This window comes from Emys orbicularis, chromosome 1 (genome assembly GCF_028017835.1).
Source record: "Emys orbicularis isolate rEmyOrb1 chromosome 1, rEmyOrb1.hap1, whole genome shotgun sequence".
In the NCBI taxonomy this organism is placed as follows: domain Eukaryota; kingdom Metazoa; phylum Chordata; order Testudines; family Emydidae; genus Emys; species Emys orbicularis.
This window is the reverse complement of record NC_088683.1, coordinates 327,417,583-327,437,947: the sequence shown is the minus strand read 5'-3', so window position 1 is coordinate 327,437,947 and position 20,365 is coordinate 327,417,583. Positions and strand designations below refer to the sequence as shown.

Sequence of the window (20,365 nt, the reverse complement as noted above, 5' to 3'; positions counted from 1 at the left end):
TAGTTTTGCACAAAGTCTTTGGGCACACAAAAACAGCTGTAGAGTTCATTTTCAATATATAAAATACGGCAGCGCATGTAGGGATTGCCCTTTTGCTTGCTTAAACTCAAACAGAAAGGCTCAGATAAATGATTTTTTGGGTTTTTTTTTTTTTGCATTACCCATTCAATTAATAGTTACTTATGTTTAGAAACAACGTGAAGTGTAGCCTAGTGGTTAGAACAAACAGCAGGACCATCCTAGGTACTAGCCTAAGCTTCAGTCAACCATCAGTCAATAAAAAAAACTTAGTAGCAACAAAACTACTATATAGCAAATGCTGAATCCGGGGTTAAAACAATATATGAGAGAGAGAGAGAGAGAGAGAGAGAGAGAGAGAGAGAGAGAGAGAGAGAGAGAGTGTAAAAATGTCTACTATGAATCAGTCTTTATTGAAAAGAATATATTTTGAACTATACATTGGTATTCTAAATAAATAGATCATAGTTAAACCTTACAACACTTCTGTGAGATGGACAAATGGGTAAACTGAAGCACAGGGAAATTAATATATTTCCCATGATGGCACTGCAAGACAGTGGCAGATCCAATAGGAGAACCCACCAATGTTGAATTTCAGACCCCTATTCTAATCACTTAACAAAACTGTTTCCCTAAAAGCAATAGTCCAATTATAGCAAAACAGCTGTGGGGACATGGCTTTGACAGCACAAAAAATAGAACACCAAGCTCCAGTAACAGATTATCATGAAAGCATTTTACTTTTCTACCACATATATATAATAAACTGCATTAATCCTTATACTCTAAAACCAAATCTGAAATGTGTGACAATTTTGTAATAATTTCATACAAATATAATGCATCATGTATTTCTCCAACATAATATACATTCATATGCAGTAATCGATATTGGTTTTATCAAAAAGTCATTTTATATCCATTATATGTCCAAAATAAGGAAAAAGAACATAAAAAAGGAAACATGAAGTGGCAAGTTACATGGAAAATTTCACCTATAGGCAATTTTAATTTTTATTACTATCAGCAGTTTGTTTATGTGGTTAAAGCAGGAGACTGTCAACACTTATTCCAGTTCTGGCTCTGCCACTAACTTGCTCTGTATCCATGGGCTAGTCACCTAGCCTCTCTGTTCCTAGCTTTGCAAAGCACTTTAAGACCTTTGGATGAAAGGTGCTATGTAAGTGCAAAAAATTATTGTAGCAGACTAAGCAGATGGTGAAAATGAAATAAAAGGAGATTAGAGTGAATAACTATAACATGTATTTTTCTTAAAATAATGTGCCGTTTAGTAACAATTTTTAAAACTTTTTTTTAAACTCTCTTTCAGATAGAAATCAGCCTTTACATAGTAAATCCAGATGTTTTTTAAATCCTTCAAAAGTTTCTTATTTAGATCTTTTGAATGTTGATGTTTATAGGGGTTTTCTCGGAAAGGGAGAAACTATCTGCACAAACATAAGAAAAAATTTGTTGACTTCTTTCCATTTCATCAATCTTATGTGTTACTTATAACTACAGAAAGTACAAAGTGGGTGAGGTAATGTTTTTTATTAGACCAATTTCTGCTGTGAGAAAGACAAGCTTTCAAGTTTACACAGGCTCTACAAAGCAATGTATGCATAGCGAGACTCAAGTCAGCTGACCTGTGTCAGGGAACCCTGGGCTTGAGCGTCTACATTGCATTGTAACCCTAGGTTAAGAATTTTCTGACTGATGCTCGAACCTAGGGCTCTGGCATCCACACTCCGAGTCAAAGTACAGATCCGAGTCAAGGTAACCATATCCCAGAGCTCCTAGCACACTGCCCCCCACAATGCTGATTCTAGCCCTAGGAATGTGTCGCACTGTGGGAAAACTCTGCTGCTCACCCTGCACATTACAGGAAATTTGAACTGTCTGCCAACAAATCCTGCCGAGCAATCTTTTTGTTCTGTGTACTCCCAGCTACCAGAGCCAGCAACAAGGAAGAGGCATCTTTGGATGAACTTCTCTTGTTTGCATTTTCATGCATGTGTCAGGAAGCTGGCAGAACATCCATAAGGTGCTGGTGGACATTCTGGCAATGTTTTCGGTCCCACCAAAAGTACCTCACTGATTTCCTGATGGAGCTGCAGGAGGAGTACCCTGGCATTACAGACTCGCAATGGCAGATGCTGCTCAGTATAATTGGCATAGCCACTGATGGCCCCTACGTAGAGCGCTGCTTCCAGTGTATGGCCACAAGCACCGACTGGTGGGACCAGATAGTCATGCAGAGCTGGGATGACCAGCAGCAGATCCAGAACTTTTGCATAAGGAAAGCAACATTTCTGGAGCTTTGTGAGCTTCTTAACTCCCCCTTCTCCGGACACACCCTCCAGCATAAAGAGATACACAAAGTCACCCTTGCCAGTCCAGAAGCAGATTGTTATAACTGTGTGGAAGCTAGCTACCCCAGACTGCTACAGGTCTATTGCCAACCGGTTTGGGGTTGGAAAGCTGACTATGGGTAAAGTGGTGGCAAAGGTAACTGACACAATCAGGCATGAGGTTTACCCCAAGGTGGCAGACATTAAAGATATTCTAGAGGTAACTGATGGCTTTGAGAGAGTGGGGTTTCGTAACTGTGACAGTGCTAGTGATGGGACTCGTGCCCATAGTATGCCCTTCTCAAGGAGCACATGAATATATAAACCACAAAGGGTATTACTCCATTTTTATGCAGGAACTAGTGGACCACAGATTTATGAATGTCAACGTGGGCTGTACAGGAAAAGTTCACAATGCCGGAATTTTTCACCGCTCGGCAGTCTACATTCTTGGACAGGCTGGGACACTATTCCTACTAAATGACACTGACATAAATGAGGTTACTGTCCACACTGTTATTCTGGGGGACCCCCACATACCCTCTTTTAACTTGGCTTATGAAACCATATCCTGATTTCCGAGGCCCTGGCAAATAAAGGTTTAATTACACTCAACGCAGCTGTAGAATGGTTATTGAATGTGCTTTTGGCAGATTAAAATCATGTTGGAGGTGTTTGCAAACCCATTTAGATGCCAGTATAATTAATGCTGTCTGCATTACTGTGGCTTGCTGTGCTCTTCACAACCTAGAGGCCAGAGGTGAGCCATTTCCCCCTGAATAGATCTATGATAGCGAGGGAATGCTGGATCGGTACCCTCAGCCAGAAAGTGCAGCTACCACTGTGGGAGCTGGTTGCACCTGTGCAGCAGAAGGGATATTTTGTGTGCATTCACATTATTGACTTGCATGACCCAATGGAAGAGGGGGAATAATACCTGTATAAATGTGCTTGGGTGGGGGAGGGGACTGACTCATTTTTGGCAGGGGGGCAGTGCATGGGAGGGGTGTGGGTTTAATTGCTATGTAATGTAAGTCAGATGACATGATGAAAAATAAATTTGTGATGGGGACCAGCAAAGAGAGGAATATTGTTTGCTTTGCCATGCTTAATTACTCCTTAACATGTTTTTACCTTTATCTCAGATCCTGTGTGTATGATATGATGCATTGAACAGCAATAAACTTTCTTGAAAATATAACATTCTTTATTTGTAAACAGGTCAGAAAACAGTAAACCACTCACAGTGTTGGGCAGGCCAGCTGCCATTACAACACCAAACACCCCCACATAAAGGACAGAAAATAGTTAATACCTAACACAATCCCCCTACCACTGAATGTCCGCTGGCCCCAAATTCTCCTTTCCCTTCTTTACATGTTTAGCCCTCACTTTGTGGCGGGTGAGCGAGGTGGAGGTTTCAACCAAAGAGGGGTGAAAGAAGGAAGGCTGCACAGGGTTTAGTTGCCCAGCCCAGCTGCTCACCAGTCCTGAATGCCTGGGCTCCCCCCAACATGGAGTTGTGCAAGCTACTGCTGGGTTGAGGGTACGTTGCTGGGACATCATGCCATGCTGTGGGAGAGGCAGCAGGAGCCAGTATCTTGCAGCCATTAAGATAGGAGTTGCTGGAAAAGTTGTCTTTGTTGGGCTCTGTCCTCTTCCCTTAGCCACTGTTTCTGTTCCAGGAACTAATGTGCAAATGCCTGCTCCCTTGCTGAAACACTCGCCTCCACCTGGGCAGCGAGCCTCAACCTTGCCTCCTGCCTGTCAGCCTGCCATTGTTCCAGTCTTTCATCCCTCTTCTTCTGGTACTGGAACTGCTGCTCTGCCCTCTCAAGAACATCGACCGTGTGTTCTTCATGGAAAAGCTTCCTTTGGGAATGGTCCTGAGGGTATGCTGAGCCAGGGATCAAGTTCCTGAAGAACAGCAGGTAGTACAGGTTATGGGCCTTAAATATTATAAGAAACAGAGGGTTATTGTTTAAAGTAACTCTGTGGAGGAGCACAGAATTAATAACTGTGGAACGTCAAGGGCATAAAATATAACAATTCTAAAGTGAACCCACACATATTGTGAAGGGGATGCTTCAGTCATCACGCTGTCTCTTGACACAGCCTTGTTAATCATAGTTACAGAAGTACATAGGCAATGGTAATTTTAAAATTAAAACTGCTTCATAAAAATTTCCTAAGTAATTGTCATATGGAGGGCCCTCGCAGGAAAATGCTTTTCCTCTCATTTCAGGCCTTTCATATATTGGAAGACTTAACAGGTCTTGTGGTGCCCTATTGGCAGAGGGAGATGTTATTCCAGACTGCTGGAGGGAATCCTACAGCGTATGCAACGGAAGTATTCAAACCAACAGCACATCCATGAGTGGAGTGGACTAGTCAGCTATACGGGGTGTGTGGAAAATACATTCTTCCCCACAAAGTGACAAACTATGTGGAGTTTCTGCTTCAGGAAAAGTGTGCAGCTATTAGCAGCCAGTACTGGGTCCTAATCCATGATGGAATAAACATGATGCTGTGTTAGAGCACACAAGGTTTATCCTATTATTGATGAACACAAAACTCTCTGAAATCTGCAGTTTTAATCCTGCATGGATTATCGCTAACTGAAATTGACTAGATTTGGAAACAGAAAAAATGGTTACCTAATTTACGTAACTGTTGTTCTTCGAGATGTGTTGTTCATGTCCATTCCATTCAAGGTGTGCGCGCGCCCATGTGCACAGCCGTCGGAGATTTTTGTCTTGGCGCCCTCTTGAGTGACATGCTCATGTGTAGGTATATAAGGCGCCGCTGGCCCTAAGCACTCTCAGTTCCTTCTTGCCGGCAACTCTGACAGAGGGGCAGGAGGGCGGGTAATGGAATGGACAGAAGCAACACATGTCGAAACGGTAGGTAACCGTTTTTTCTTCTTTGAGTGCTTGTTTATGTCAATTCCATTCTATGTGACTCACAAGCAGTATCCCTGGAGGCGGATTCAGAGTTCACAATCGTGTAGCTTGCAACACTGCTCTGCTGAAGCCAGCATCGTCTTGGGCTTGCTGGGTAAGCGGATAATGAGACATAAATGTGTGGACAGATGACCAGGTAGAGGCCCTGCAGATATCCTGAATCAACACCTGGGCCAGAAAGGCTGCCAACGAAGCCTAAACCCTAGTTGTGTGGGCAGTCACGGTCGCTGGTGGAGGCACCTTCGCAAGGTCATTGCAGTAATGGATGTAGGCCATGATCCAAGAAAAAATGGTTACCTACCTTTCATAACTGTTGTTCTTCAAGATGTGTTGTTCATGTCCATTCCAAGTAGGTGTGTGCATGCTGCATGCATGGTCGCCGGAAGGTATTTCCCCTAGCGGTACCCGTCAGGTCAGCTGTGGAGCCCTCTGGAGGTGGGTGGATCTTGGAATGGACATGAACAACACATCTCGAAGAACAACAGTTACGAAAGGTAGACAACCGTTTTTTCTTCTTCAAGTGATTGCTCATGTCGATTCCAAGTAGGTGTCTCCCAAGCAGTCCCTAGGGGAAGGGGTCAGAGTTCACCAACTCGCAGACTGCAGCACTGCTCTGCCAAATGCGACGTTGTCTCTAGCCTGCTGTGTAATGGCATAATGAGATGTAATGGTGTGAATAGACAACCACGTCGCCACCCTGCAGATGTCTTGAATAGGAACCTGCGCCAGGAACGCTGCAGATGACACTTGCGCTCCTGTGGAGTGCGCTGTTAATGCTGGGGCCGGTATCTTTGCTAGGTTGTACCACACCCAGATACAAACCACGATCCATGAAGAGATCTTTTGGGCCGACACCGAGAGCCCCTCCATCCACTTTGCAATTGCAATGAAGAGCTGTGTCGATTTCCGAAACGGCTTTGTCCGCTCAATATAAAAGGCTAACGTTCGTCTGACATCCAGGGAACAGAGCATCCATTCCTGGTTATTAGCATTCGGCTTAGGGAAGAACACTGGAAGGAAAATGTCCTGATTCGCATGAAATTGCGAAACTACCTTTGGGAGGAAAGCTGGGTGTGGCTGCAAATTCACTTTGTCTTTATAAAACACAGTATAAGGGGGCTCGGATGTGAGGGCCTTGAACTCAGACACCCTCCTGGCTGAAGTTATAGGAATGCCACCTTCCAAGAAAGGTAAAGTAGAGACCATGTTGCTAGGGGCTCAAAGGGAGGGCCCATCAGCCTCGAGAGCAGCAGGTTGAGATCCCATGGGGGAATCATCTGCCTAACTTGAGGGTACAGTCTATCTAGCCCTTCTACTGTGCTCAAGACCCATTGGTCTGAGGTGATTTGAGCTCAGGCCTGGTAGAAATGAGACAGACGATTCACAAAGGGAAGGAAAGGATATGGCATCTGAACTGGTGCGTCACCCCTGGGCGTACCTTCAAAAGTTTGTTTGGAGGCTGAGGGCTGCTTCGCTGAGCCTTGGCCCAGGTTAGAGGAGGACTGAGAAGGCCTCTGACTATTACTCCTGCCCTGCTTCCTGCTACAGTCCTGCCTAGGAAGAGCTGAGGAGAAGCGAAGGGTGGGTTGCGGCTTAAATGGCTTTCTTTGGTGGGCTGGCGTTTGAAGCCCCAGGGACTTCAGTGTTGCCTGCGAGTCTTTCAGGCTGTGAAGCCTAGTGTCTGTTTGCTCCGAAAAGAGGCCTGAACAGTCAAAAGGCAAGTCCTGAATATGTGTTGGACTTTGTGTGGGAGTCCCAACACTTGAAGCCATGAGCTCCATCTCATGGCTATCGCAGTTGCCATCGTATGGGTTGCTGACTCCACCGAGTCCAGCAAGGCCTATAAGGAGGTCCTTGTGACGACCTTGCCTTCCTCCAGGACAGCCACAAACTCCAAACGGGAGTCTGCTGGAAGCAGTTCCTGAAATATGGACATGTTCCAGGAATTATAGCTATAGCGGCTAAGGACTGCCTGCTGGTTGGCAATGAGAAGCTGGAGCCCCCCGGTAGAATACACCTTCCTACCAAAGAAATCCAGCTACTTCGCCTCTTTGGATTTAGGAGTCGGCCCCAGTTGCCTCTGCCTTTCCTTGTGGTTGGCCGCCTCCACCACCAGAGTACCCTGCTGAGGATGAGTAAACAGGTACTCATGCCCTCTTGTCTTGAGCAGTGCCGAGATGGGTGCCGGCTTTGCCTAGAGGTGTACGACTCTGCCTCCAAGTCCGATGAGGACTCCGACCTTGGCAACCAAGGCGGTGCGGAGCGAGATGGTGCTCGGGAGCAGTGCCGAGGTGAGGGCAAGCGGTGCCTCGTCATCGTCAGCTTGCCCCGAGAGGGCATTGAGCCTCTTTGTGGCACCCATGCCGGTGCAGGGGACTGTGCCGTCATCGTTATGAGGTCCCTAACTGCTGCAAAGGTGTCTGGCGTAGAGGGAAGGTCTGGGTCCTCCTTCCAACACTCCCGCACCGGGGAGTCCACTAGAACCGGACTTGACAAACCTCACTGTAAGGCCGGAGTCAACAGTGACAGCTGAGTTGGAGCTGGAGCAGGGTGTCCTAGCAGGGAACACACCCGGCTGGTGCCTCCTCACTCCACTACTTTAGTGGGAGAACGACTGCTGTCCGTCTTCTTTTTCTTGTGCGGCACCGATGAATGGGAGCGGTGCTGGGCACTTGCACTGGAGGAGGTCTTCGGTGTCGTGGAATGGCAGTGCTGAGGGTCCTTGGAGCCCGAGTCCTTTCTCGGCGCTGTGGCCTCTCGTACCAAGGCTGGTGCGCTCCGCACCAAAGTGCTGGGTTTGGGATCAGACACCGTCATTGCCATCTGGGGACAAATGGCTGAACCCATGAGGAGTAGTTTCAGCCTAAAGTCCCTCTCCTTCTTGGTCCTTGGTCAGATGCCACTGCAGATCTTACATTTATCTGTTTGATGGGCTTCCCACAAGCACTTCAGACAGGAGTTGTGTGGGTCTCCCTTTGGCATAGGCTTCAGACAGGACCCACACGGTTTGAAACCCTGAGACCGAGGCATGCCCCGGTCCCCAGGAGGGGAAACGTGGGGCAGGGGAGGAAGAAGGAACCCCAACTGAAATTTATCTATAACTAAGAAGGTCCTGCTGAGGCCATCTGCTAACATGTTCCTGGCCCTGGGCGGATGCGCGGCTACCAGGGATTAGACTTTGGAGTGTGTGGTTGACCACGGTGGCTGGACATAGAGACTGCTGATTGACACACCCCCCCCCCGGAAGGGGGTGTGGAAGGACTAAGGGGCACTGCCGGAGGGCAGTGGTCCTGAAGAGGACGCCGCGAGTTGGTGAGCGACGTGGGCTCAGAAGCCAACCGAGGGCAAGACAATGGGCGGGATACTACCGAGAGGGGACGCTCCACTGGACTGAGCTAATTCCCAGAGTAACCAGTAGGAGGCGCCACGGTGGTGAGTCCCAACCTTCTTACAGGGATGTAGACCAACACCAGCCATGCTTGCAGTGGCCGGAAATGGAGCTGGGCATGCGGGACCATGTGCATACATGAGGCCATGTGGCCTAACAATCGCAGGCAGGTGTGAGCAGTGGTGAGTGGGTAGTGTTTCACATGGGGGATTCAGGAGTGACATGGCCTGGAAACGTGCCTCTGGAAGGAAGGCTCTGGCTCATGTGGAGCCAAGAACCGCCCCAATGAACTCTATTTGTTGCACCAGCCTTAAGGTCAATTTCTTTTCATTTATCAACAGGCCCAGGTCATGGAAGGTGGAACGAACCAGATCAAGGCTCCTCTGCACCTGTTCCTGAGATCTGCCTTTGATGAGCCAATCATTAAGATACAGGTAAACCTGAACCCCTCAATACCTCAGGTAAGCGGCCACTGGCACCATACATTTTGTGAACATCCTCGGGACAGACGAGAGACCAAAGGTGCCGTGAACTGGAAATGGTGCCCGCCAACCACAAAATGGAGGAATCACCTGTGACCTTGGAAGATGGAGATATGGAACTAAGTGTCCTTCAGCTCGAGGGCGGTGTCTCCTGGATCCAGGGAGGGGATGATGGAAGCCGGGGAGACCATGCAGAACTTTAACTTTTTGAGTATCAGAGGGGTAGCGGTGTTAGTCTAGATCTGTAAAAAGCAACAGAGAGTCCTGTGGCACCTTTAAGACTAACATGTATTGGAGCATAAGCTTTCGTGATGCGTCTGACGAAGTGGGTATTCACCCACTAAAGCTTATGCTCCAATACATCTGTTAGTCTTAAAGGTGCCACAGAACTCTCTGTTGCTTTTAACTTTTTGAGAGACTTGTTGAGGCGCCGCAGGTCCAGAATGGGTTTTAGGCCTCCTTTCGCTTTCGGGATTAGGAAATAATGGGAATAAAACCCTTTTCCTCTCATGTCCCAAGGGACCTCCTCCACTGCCTCCAGCTGCATTAGGTTCTCGACCTCTTGGACGAGGAGTTGCTCGTGAGAAGGGTCCCTGAAGAAGGACCGGGAAGAGGGTTGGAGGGAGCGATAATTGCAAGGTGTAGCCCTGAGACACAATCTCTAGCACCCAATGGTCTGAGGTGACCCACGACCAGACTGAATGGTAGGGACAAAGACTCTTGAGGAAAGAACGAGGCAGATCTAGGGAGTTTACTGAGGCGTTGCTCTCGAGTGCACCCTCAAAACAAGTGCTTCTGGCCCCTGTGAGGCTTCAACAGGGCATATGCAGACCCAGCAAGCGAAGGTTCCTGAGTGTCCTTCAGTCCGTGCAGCCTCGCATCAGTCTGCTCTGCAAAGAGACCGTTCCCATCAAAGTGAGCCTCAAGATCCTGGATCGAGGCCTGCATTTCCTGGGAAAGGCCAGCGGCCTGAACCAGGAGCTGTGCCTCATGACCACCGCCAACGCGACCACCATAGCTGCCGAATTGGATGTGTCCCATGCCATTTGGAGGGAGCACCTTGCAGCTGTCATCCCCTCCTCCACCAGGGCCCCTAATTCCTGGGGAAAGTCCTGGGGCAGGGAGTCCTGGAACTTACAGAGGAAGTCCCATAAATTGATGTTGTACCTCCCCAAGAGAGCCTGGTGGTTAGCCACCTGTAACTGAAGGCTGGCTGTTGAATAAATCCTTCTTCCAAAAAGATCCAGCCTCTTGGCTTCCTTATTTTTGGGGGTTGAAATGATATGCCCCTGTCTGTCCTTCTCACTGGCCGCAGAGACAACTAGTGAGCCCGGAGGAGGGTGGGAATACAAATATTCAAAACCCTCGGCCGGGATGAAATACTTTTTCTCGGCCCTCTTGGAGGTGGAAGGGATGGAAGAAGGAATTTGCCAAAGGGCTTTTGCTATCTTTAGGACCCCACTGTGTAATGTTAGTGCAACATGGATGGGGGTAGAGGCCGAGAGCACATTAAATAAGATGTCAGCCATCTCCTCCACTTCCAAGCCCAAGTTCGTAGCCACCCTACGAAGCAGGGCCTGATGTTGTTTAAAATCGTCCGGCGGGCTGGCAAGAGAGGGCCCCACCACTGCCTCATCAGGGGACAAGGAGGATGACTGGGTCATCGGGGGAGGTCCTGGGGCATCATTCCCCACAGGGGAAAAGGATTTTGGGGTGGGTGCTCACTCCTCTATCCCAGCCTTTGAGTGCGCCTTGTGCATCAAGCTCAGTGCTGTTGGTTGCTGCTCCGAGGTGGCGGCCAAGGAATGGATTGACGGAGGCATCGGCATCAGTAGGGCCATTGCTCCAGACACTCGCCTGCTGCCACAACAGCATTGCGCAAGTCGACGCAGCATCAGGTGCCCAATCGTGCCAGTGCTGTTGCAGTGAAGGGCTGAATTCCCTTTCCGTACCAGAGGAATCACCTTCCAATGACCACGGAGGGGCGATCGAAGCTTGTGTCTGATAGCTAACCACTGCCACGTGAGACCGGTGCCTCGAATAGGTGGATCGGTGCCAGGGCCTGGGGGATCGATACCGCAACGGAGACCACTCCCACTGTCTGGGAGACGGGGGTCTGCGCCAAGGGGACAGCCAGCAGGAGGATGATCGGTGCCAGTGATACGGTGACCGATGCCTTCTTCTAGGGGACCCACGTTGAGAGGGCAGAGACCGCAATCACGGTGCCGGCAATCTCGGACGTCCCGCAGAAGAGAGAGACCTGGGGCGTGGAGACGGAGAACGCTGTCTCGTCTCCGGAGCCCATCGTCATTTGTCTGCCCTCTGGGGGGTCTTCATTGTTGGCTTGCCCTCACCAGGACCCCTTGCCGTGTCCTGCGACACACGCGGTGCTGGCACGCTGGTAGAGGCCTCTGCTCTATGGGCGTCAGGAGAGCCTGGGAAGGCGTTGGCCCTGTCACGACTCTGGGTCCCCTACCGCTGCCTGGAGTCGGGGGCAGATCCCTCGGGGGGTTAGCGGGCCCCATCAGGGGGGTGTCCCCATGTGGCTCCGGTGCGGGCTGGTGGCCCGAACTAGGTCCTTTGCCCTTCTTGCTCGGTGCTGGGGAATCGCTCTTCTTCAACCTCTTCTTAGGCACCGGCAATGGGGAGTAGTACCGGGCGCAACCTGTTGCTGGGGGTGCGCTGCGCACTGAGGCCAAGGTGCTGGGGCAGAGTCCGACCAGGAAGGCTTGGATACCGGGCAGAGAGAAGCCCATGAGGAGGGCCCTCAAATGGATGTCTCGCTCTTTCTGAGTTCTGGGACGAAAGTTCTTACAGATGCGACTCTTGTCCTTCACATGTGATTCCCCCAAGCACTTGAGGCAGCTGCTATGGGGGTCACTAACAGGCATAGGCTTGTTGCAGTCAGAGCAGGGCTTAAAACCCAGAGACAACGGGGCATGCCCCACCTGGGGCAAAGTCCCCACTGGGACTCTATCTCTAACTACACTACTTACTAACTAACTACTGTAAACGAACTATTTACAAAGCCTTAAGGCTCAAAGAGCGAAGTAGAAGAACCACTAACCCTTGCTAGGCAAGGGAAAGATGCTCCGACTAACCACCATGGACGGTAAGAAGCAGCTGCAAGGGGGTAAGGCCGGCAGTGCCTAATATACTGACACATGCCTGCAGCACTCAAGAGATCACCACAGCCAACCCTACGGAAATCGCTAAGGCAAAAATCTCCGACAGCTGCACACATGGGCACGCGCGCATCTAGAATGGAATTGACATGAGCAAGCACTCGAAGAAGAATACTGTTTCCCAAACACACACACTCAGTTTACTATTTATAGGCAGCTGCACAGACCCAGGAGGAGTGATTGCAAAGTGGCAAATTTCCAAATACTCGAAGGAAAACAAGAATGACTGTAGCAAATCTCTTTGTCTTAACAGTTAAAATACAGCTGTGTTTAAAAGTCTGAAATTCCAATTCACCATTTTGAACTCCACACGGTGGGGACGGGGAAGGTGGGGACGCCTAGACGCTGTGATACAATCCACCATTAGTGTCCAAATGCTGGTAACCAGGGCTTAGCGTTTTTGCATTGCTCTTTAACCACAAATCAATCCAATTACAGTAATAATAAACTTTTAATTTGAATCATATACTTACCAGGCTCTTGAGCAACTTCTGTCTCCACCAGGTTCTCAGCAGTGCGCTGTTCCTCAGGAGTAGGAGGGGTTCAAATAGCTCCTTCACATAGGAACTGAGATTTTGCTGTTGATCCTGATCCACAGCCTGCTCTGGAACTGGTTGCATTAAAAGAGTCACTTCATGATCCTGGCTCGAAGCCTGCTGCTGGCTGCAATGAATCCCCATTCCGGATTCAGGAGCCAGCAGTGCTCCATCACAGTTCACCAGGTCATCATGAAGCACAGTTGGCTCTGGGTTGGGTGCAGTGCCCAGGACCTGGTCAAAGTCATCATAAAATAGGCATGTTGTTTGCGAGTTGCCCGAGATGTGACTCTTATCCTAGGTTTTCCTGTATTCACTCTTTAGCCTCTTAATTCGCACCCTGCATTTATCACCTGTTTGGAAAATCCACTGAGCTGCCAGCTTTTTAGCTATCGGCTGGTATGCATGGTTATTCTTTATGCTTTTGATGAAGTCCACAGTTTTACTGGCCTTACACCACAGATTCACCAAAATCTGGCTGTGCTCACATGACCAGGAAGCAGCTCACTTTGCAAAAGGCTTCATCAGATCAGTGTCCATTGAAAACCCCTGCAGGCTCTCTGATAGTGTGCTTGCAAGTCGGAGTTCAGAAGACAATATGTTAACACTGACCTGAGCTGCTGCTTTTTGCAAAGGGAGGTGTGACTTCCATTTGAAATAGATTGCACTGCAGATTGTTAGCATGGACAGGACTATGGAAGTTACCCCAAGGAACAGTGGGATACATCCAGTGAAAAGTTTTCACACACAAGTGATATGGTCTTTTATCATTTTCTTGTGTGAGTTCATTTGAGAACATAGTGATTGTCTGGGTTCACCCACATATTGCTATTGGGGCATTGAGTACACTGGATGAGGTACAATACTGCAGATAGAAAGTACAACATTTTCAAGCACCGTGATTTTCAAGTTGATGGTGCGTCTAATATGTTCAGGAAAAAAAAAGAGATTTTCTTTTCAACACCAAGAACAAACCATCTTTTTACATTTTCCTATGTAACATTTACTATGGATAATGCAATAACTATCCCGCCCTCTCAGTGCTTAGAATATCTTTGAGGTATTTCTAAGGCGCCCATAATTTGTATATAAAGTTGAACTACTTCCATTCTGACAAAACTGTTTCTGTGCCCTGGTCTACACTACGAGTTTAGGTTGAATTTAGCAGCGTTAGGTCAATTTAACCCTGCACCCGTCCACACGACCAAGCCTCTTTTGTCGACTTAAAGGGCTCTTAAAATCAATTTCTATACTCCTCCCCGGCGAGGGGTTTAGTGCTAAAATCGACCTCGCTGGGTCGAATTTGGGGTAGTGTGGACACAATTCGACGGTATTGGCCTCTGGGAGCTATCCCAGAGTGCTCCATTGTGACCACTCTGGACAGCACTCTGAACTCAGATGCACTGGCCAGGTAGACAGGAAAAGCCCCGGGAACTTTTGAATTTCATTTCCTGTTTGGCCAGCGTGGTGAGCTGATCAACACAGGTGACCATTCAGAGCTCATCAGCATAGGTGATGGAGTCCCAGAATCGCAAAAGAGCTCCAGCATGGACCGAATGGGAGATACTGGATCTGATCGCTGTATGGGGAGAAGAATCTGTGCAGCCAGAACTCTGTTCCAAAAGACAAAATGCCAATATATTTGCCAAAATCTCCAAGGGCATGATGGACAGAGGCTACAACAGGAACACACAGCAGTGCTGTGTGAAAGTTAAGGAGCTGAGGCAAGCCTACCAAAAAACAAAGGATGCAAACATTCGCTCTGGTTCAGAGCCCTATACATGCCGCTTCTATGATGAGCTGCATGCAATTCTGGGGGGGCCCCTACCACTACCCCAACACTGTCCGTGGACACCTGCAAGGGGGGAGTCTCACGCAACAGGGATGAGGATTTTGTGGATGAGAAAGATGAGGAGGAGGAGGAGGAGGAGGTTGAGGATAGTGCACAGCAGGGGAGTGGAGAATCCCTTCTCCCTGGCAGCCAGGAACTGTTCATCACCCTGGAGCCAATACCCTCCCAACCCTCCCAAGGCGGGCTCCCGGACCATGACGCCGGAGAAGGCACCTCTGGTGAGTGTACCTTTGTAAATATAATACAGGGTTTAAAAGCAAGCGTGTTTAATGATTAATTTGCCCTGAAGACTTGGGATGCATTCACGGCCAGTATAGTTACTGGAAAAGTCTGTTAACGTGTCTGGGGATGGAGCAGAAATCCTCCAGGGACATCTCCATGAAGCTCTCCTGGAGGTACTCTAAAAGCCTTTGCAGAAGGTTTCTGGGAAGGGCAGCCTTATTCCATCCTCCATGGTAGGACACTTTACCACGCCAAGCCAGTAGCAAGTAGTCTGGAATCATTGCAGAACAAAACAATGCAGCAAATGGGCCCGGGCTTTGGTGGCATTCAAGCAACATCCGTTCTTTATCTCTCTGTGTTAGCCTCAGGAGAGTGATATCATTCATGGTCACCTGGTTGAAATATGGGAAATTTGTTTAAGGGGACATTCAGAGGTGCCCGTTCCTGCTGGGCTGTTTGCCTTTGGCTGAAAAGAAAACATCCCTGCTGTTAGCCACACGGTGTGGGGAGGCCCGTTCATGCTGAGTTGTTCGTGTTTGGCTGACAGGGATCTTCCCTGATACTAGTCACGCAGCGTGTGTGTGTTGGGGGGGGATGAAGTGATCATCCCAGAGAATTGGGGGGGGGGTTGGATTGTGGTGCACATTCACCCTAAAACTGCAATCCCTCCTTTTAAATGGCCAACCCAACAGGCTTTGCTTGGTATGGGAAAGGCGCTGCTGTTTGAAACCATTCCCACGTTATGAAGGTTGAAGAAGCCGAAATCCTTTGCCTTACCATGGCTGCCTGCAAGCCGAATTCTGTTGCCCAGCCAAGCGTGTGTGATGTCTCACACCAAACTGGCAGGCACTCAATATAAGAGGCAAAATGCGACCTTGTACCAAAAGCACATGTGCTGTGTAATGTGAATCGCTTGATTCATTGTGAAATAGTCTTCCCTTTGTTCTCTAAAATGTATCTTTTTAAATATTACTCTCCCCTTTTTTCCGCCCGCAGCTGCAAATGTTTCTACGCTCCCTCTATCATCTCCGTCCCAGAGGCTAGCACAGATTAGAAGGTGAAAAAAACACACCCGCAACGAGATGTTCTCAGAGCTCATGCAGTCCTCCCGCACTGAAAGAGCTCAACAGAATGCGTGGAGGCAAACAATGGCAGAGTCCAGGAAAGCGTTAAATGAATGCGATGAGCGGAGGGAGGAGCATTCTGAGAGGAGGCAGGATGTAATGCTGAGGCTAATGGGGGAGCAAACTGACATGCTCAGGTGTTTGGTGGAGCTGCAGGAAAGGCAGCAGGAGCACAGACAGCCGCTGCAGTCCCTGTATAACTGCCTGCCCTCCTCCCCAAGTTTCATATCCTCCTCACCCAAATGCCCAAGAACGCGGGGGGAGGGAGGCTATGGGCACCCAGCCACTCCACCCCAGAGGATTGCCCAAGCAACAGAAGGCGGGCATTCAATAAGTTTTGAACTGTAGTGTGGCCTTCTCCTTCCCTCCTCCCCTCATCCACCACCCCACCCAGTACTTCCCTCTTCATCCACCCCTCCCGGGCTACCTGGGCAGTTATCCCCCTATTTGTGTGATGAATTAATAAAGAATGCATGATTTTGAACAATAATTACTTTATTGCCTCTGAAAGCGGTGATCGAAGGGGGGAGGACGGTTTGCTTACAGGGAAGTAGAGTCAACCACGGGGTGGGTTTTCATCAAGGAGAAACAAACAGAACTGTCACACCGTAGCCTGGCCAGTCATGAAACTGGTTTTCAAAGCTTCTCTGATGTGCAGGGCGCCAAGCTGTGCTCTTCTAATCGCCCTGGTGTCTGGCTGTGTGTAATCGGCCGCCAGGCGATTTGCCTCAACCTCCCACCCCACCATAAACATCTCCCCCTTACTCTCACAGATATTGTGGAGCACACAGCAAGCAGCAATAACAATGGGAATATTGGTTTCGCTGAGGTCTAACCGAGTCAGTAAACTGCGCCAGTGAGCTTTTAAACGTCCAAATGCACATTCTACCACCATTCTGCACTTACTCGGCCTATAGTTGAACTGCTCCTTACTACTGTCCAGGGTGCCTGTGTATGGCTTCATGACCAATGGCATTAAGGGGTAGGTTGGTCCCCAAGGATAACTATAGGCATTTCAACATCCCCAACGGTAATTTTCTGGTCTGGGAAGTAAGTTCCTTCCTGCAGCTGTTCAAACAGACCAGAGTTCCTGAAGATGCAAGCGTCATGCACATTTCCCGGCCATCCCACGCTGATGTCGGTGAAATGTCCCTTGTGATCCACCAGTGCTTGCAGCACCATTGAAAAGTATCCCTTGCGCTTTACGTACTGACTGCCAAGGTGGTCCGGTCCCAAGATAGGGATATGTGTTCCGTCTATCGCCCCACCACAGTTAGGGAACCCCATTGCAGCAAAGCAATCCACTATGACCTGCACATATCCCAGAGTCACTACCCTTGATAGCAGCAGCTCAGTGATTGCGTTGGCTACTTGGATCACAGCAGCCCCCACAGTAGATTTACCCATTCCTAACTGATTCCCGACTGACCGGTAGCTGTCAGGCATTGCAAGCTTCCAGAGGGCTATCGCCACTCGCTTCTCAACTGTGAGGGCTGCTCTCATCTTGGTATTCTTGCGCTTCAGGACAGGGGAAAGCAAGTCACAAAGTTCCATGAAAGTGCCCTTATGCATGCGAAAGTTTCGCAGCCACTGGGAATCATCCCAGACCTGCAACACTATGCGTTCCCACCAGTCTGTGCTTGTTTCCCGGGCCCAGAATTGGCGTTCCATGGCAGGAACCTGCCCCATTACCACCATGATGTCCAAATTGCCAGGGCCCATGCTTTGAGAGAAATCTGTGTCCATGTCCTCATCACTATCATGATCGCACTGTCGTCGCCTCCTCGCCTGCTTTTGCAGGTTCTGCACATACTGCAGGATAATGTGCGAGGTGTTTACAATGCTCACAACAGCAGCGGTGAGCTGAGCGGGCTCCATGCTTGCTGTGATATGGCGTCTGCAGGAGAGCAGGAAGCGGTGGATGACGACGGATGCCACGAGAATAGATATTTATACAGAATGACGAGAGGACCTGCAAGGTGGATTCATGGCACCAGGAGAGCAGGAGAGCAGAGTTGCAGCGGAAGCGGTGGAGGACGACTGTTAGCACCGCGCACATTTCCCGAGGAAGAACACATGTACCCAGGAGCCCATGACAGACAACATGGAGAAATTCGCTATCGGGACAAGAGCAGGAGAGCAGAGTTGCAGCGGAAGCGGTGGAGGACGACGGTTAGCACCGCGCACATTTCCTGAGGAAGAACACATGCTCCCAGGAGCACATGACAGACAACATGGAGAAATTCGCTATCGAGACAAGAGCAGCAGAGCAGAGTTGCAGCAGAAGCGGTGTATGACGACGGTTAGCGGTCCTACTGCACCATTTGCTGACAGCAGCACCCAGGACACAACAGCAGCGGTGTCGGTGAGCTGAGCTGAGCGGGTTGCACGCTTGCCATGGTATGGCGTCTGCACGGAAAAAAGGCGCGGAACGATTGTCTGCCGTTGCTTTCACGGAGGGAGGAGCAACTGACGACACGTACCCAAAACCACCTGCGACAATGTTTTTGCCCCATCATGCATTGGGAGCTCAACCCAGAATTCCATTGGGCAGTGGAGACTGCGGGAACTGTGGGATAGCTACCCACAGTGCAACGCTCTGAAAGTTGATGCTAGCCACGGTACTGTGGATGCACTCTGACAACTTAATGCGCTTAGTGGGGACACACGCAATCAACTGTATAAAATCGCTTCCTAAAAATTGACTTCTATAAATTTTACCTAATTTCGTAGTGTAGACATGTAGACATGTGTTACTGATTACCACATGACGAATACATACAGTCATACATAATAGTATAAGGGCTAGCAGAATCCCTTTGTCTATCTTTGAAATGCCCATAGGTACAGGTAAATCAAGTATGTTGCCATATAATTGTCTTTGTTGATAAGCATGAAGCTGTTACAACAGTTATGCAGAATTGAATATTGATGAGAATATAAATTGTACATACATGTATGATAATACGGGTCTTTAAATTCTGTGTGCCATTGCAAGACTGCCTACTTTTCCGCCATCTCCCATAATCTCAGAGGAGAATCTGACTCTGCAGGGTGGGGCTATCAACGTGATCAGCAAAAGCTTAAAATCTCACTTCTTTCCACCTCCTTTCAAAGTCTCAACATGGAGGGTGAGAGGGAAAGAAACTACTTGCCTCTTAGTTTGGAAGTGGCTAACAAAACATTTTTTGAAGCAGTAAGTTTTCCCTCCTTCAGGCTGTCAAAAGCTACTCCCCCTTCCTTGGTGTTGCAGTATTGAGAGAGGCAGCAGCGCTAGCAGAAGGGACAGAAATTTAAGGCAGATGGGCAGGGAGGGGGAAATATTCCTAAAATCGAAACTAAAATCCTATTATTTTAGTGCAAGCTCTTAAATATTTATTGAACATAAAATGTTAATATAAAAAACAAATGTTCGTGCTGTTGATTAATGATTAAAGTATGCCAGCTGATAGCTACTTTCAATTAATTATTTAATTGCATGCAGCTCCTAGAATGTACAGTCCTCACACCTTAAAATGTAGCTCAGATATTGACATTTCAAATTATTTTGCCAATTTTATAAAATAAAAGTTTGATACCATTTAGAAATTCTGAAAATCCTCACGGGATACACTGGTTTATTTAAACAATTTGGCATCAATCAATGAATATAAATTCATTAAAATGTGATTTCTTCTATACGACGAGTCCCAACACTATCATCTTCTGAATTATTAGGCTTTTTTGTTCTTTTTTTTGCCAGTTGTGTTTAATTATGTAAGTTATCCAGTGTCTGTTTATATGGAAGCTGAGGCAGAGAGAACAATTAATCATCAAAGCCACACAAATGCCACACTTCAATCCAACAAAATATTCAATCAGTAATCCTACCTGAAAATCCCCAGAGAAGCTGTTGGGCTAGAATATAATCAAATCCATTTTTCAGAAAACATTCAAAATGCTAGTGATTTACACATGATCATGCTAAATATAAAAGTAACAATCAGCCTCTTACAATAAAAGAATATGCTTTATGGAGTGAAAATGGATTTGGATCTTTTTGTGCAACACCAGTGGTGGAACCCACCCCATCTTTTGAAAGAAAATATAGAGCATGTTTCTTGTATATTTGTATAGTCACGTGGAGGGAAATTCTTGGCAGTTGGGATTTTAGAACCAGCCAAAAGAGAAATGAACAGGTCTTACAGTATCATGTGTACATTATGACCTTGTAAATGCCTTAGAAAGAAAAGTAATTTATG

At 48.1% G+C, this 20,365-nt stretch overlaps 1 protein-coding gene across 1 annotated transcript in view; it reads right to left on the bottom strand.

Moving 5' to 3' along the window:
- The window catches only part of SACS (sacsin molecular chaperone), a 66,898-nt gene that overhangs the window by 11,801 nt on the left and 34,732 nt on the right, over positions 1-20,365 (bottom strand). The window lies entirely within an intron of this gene.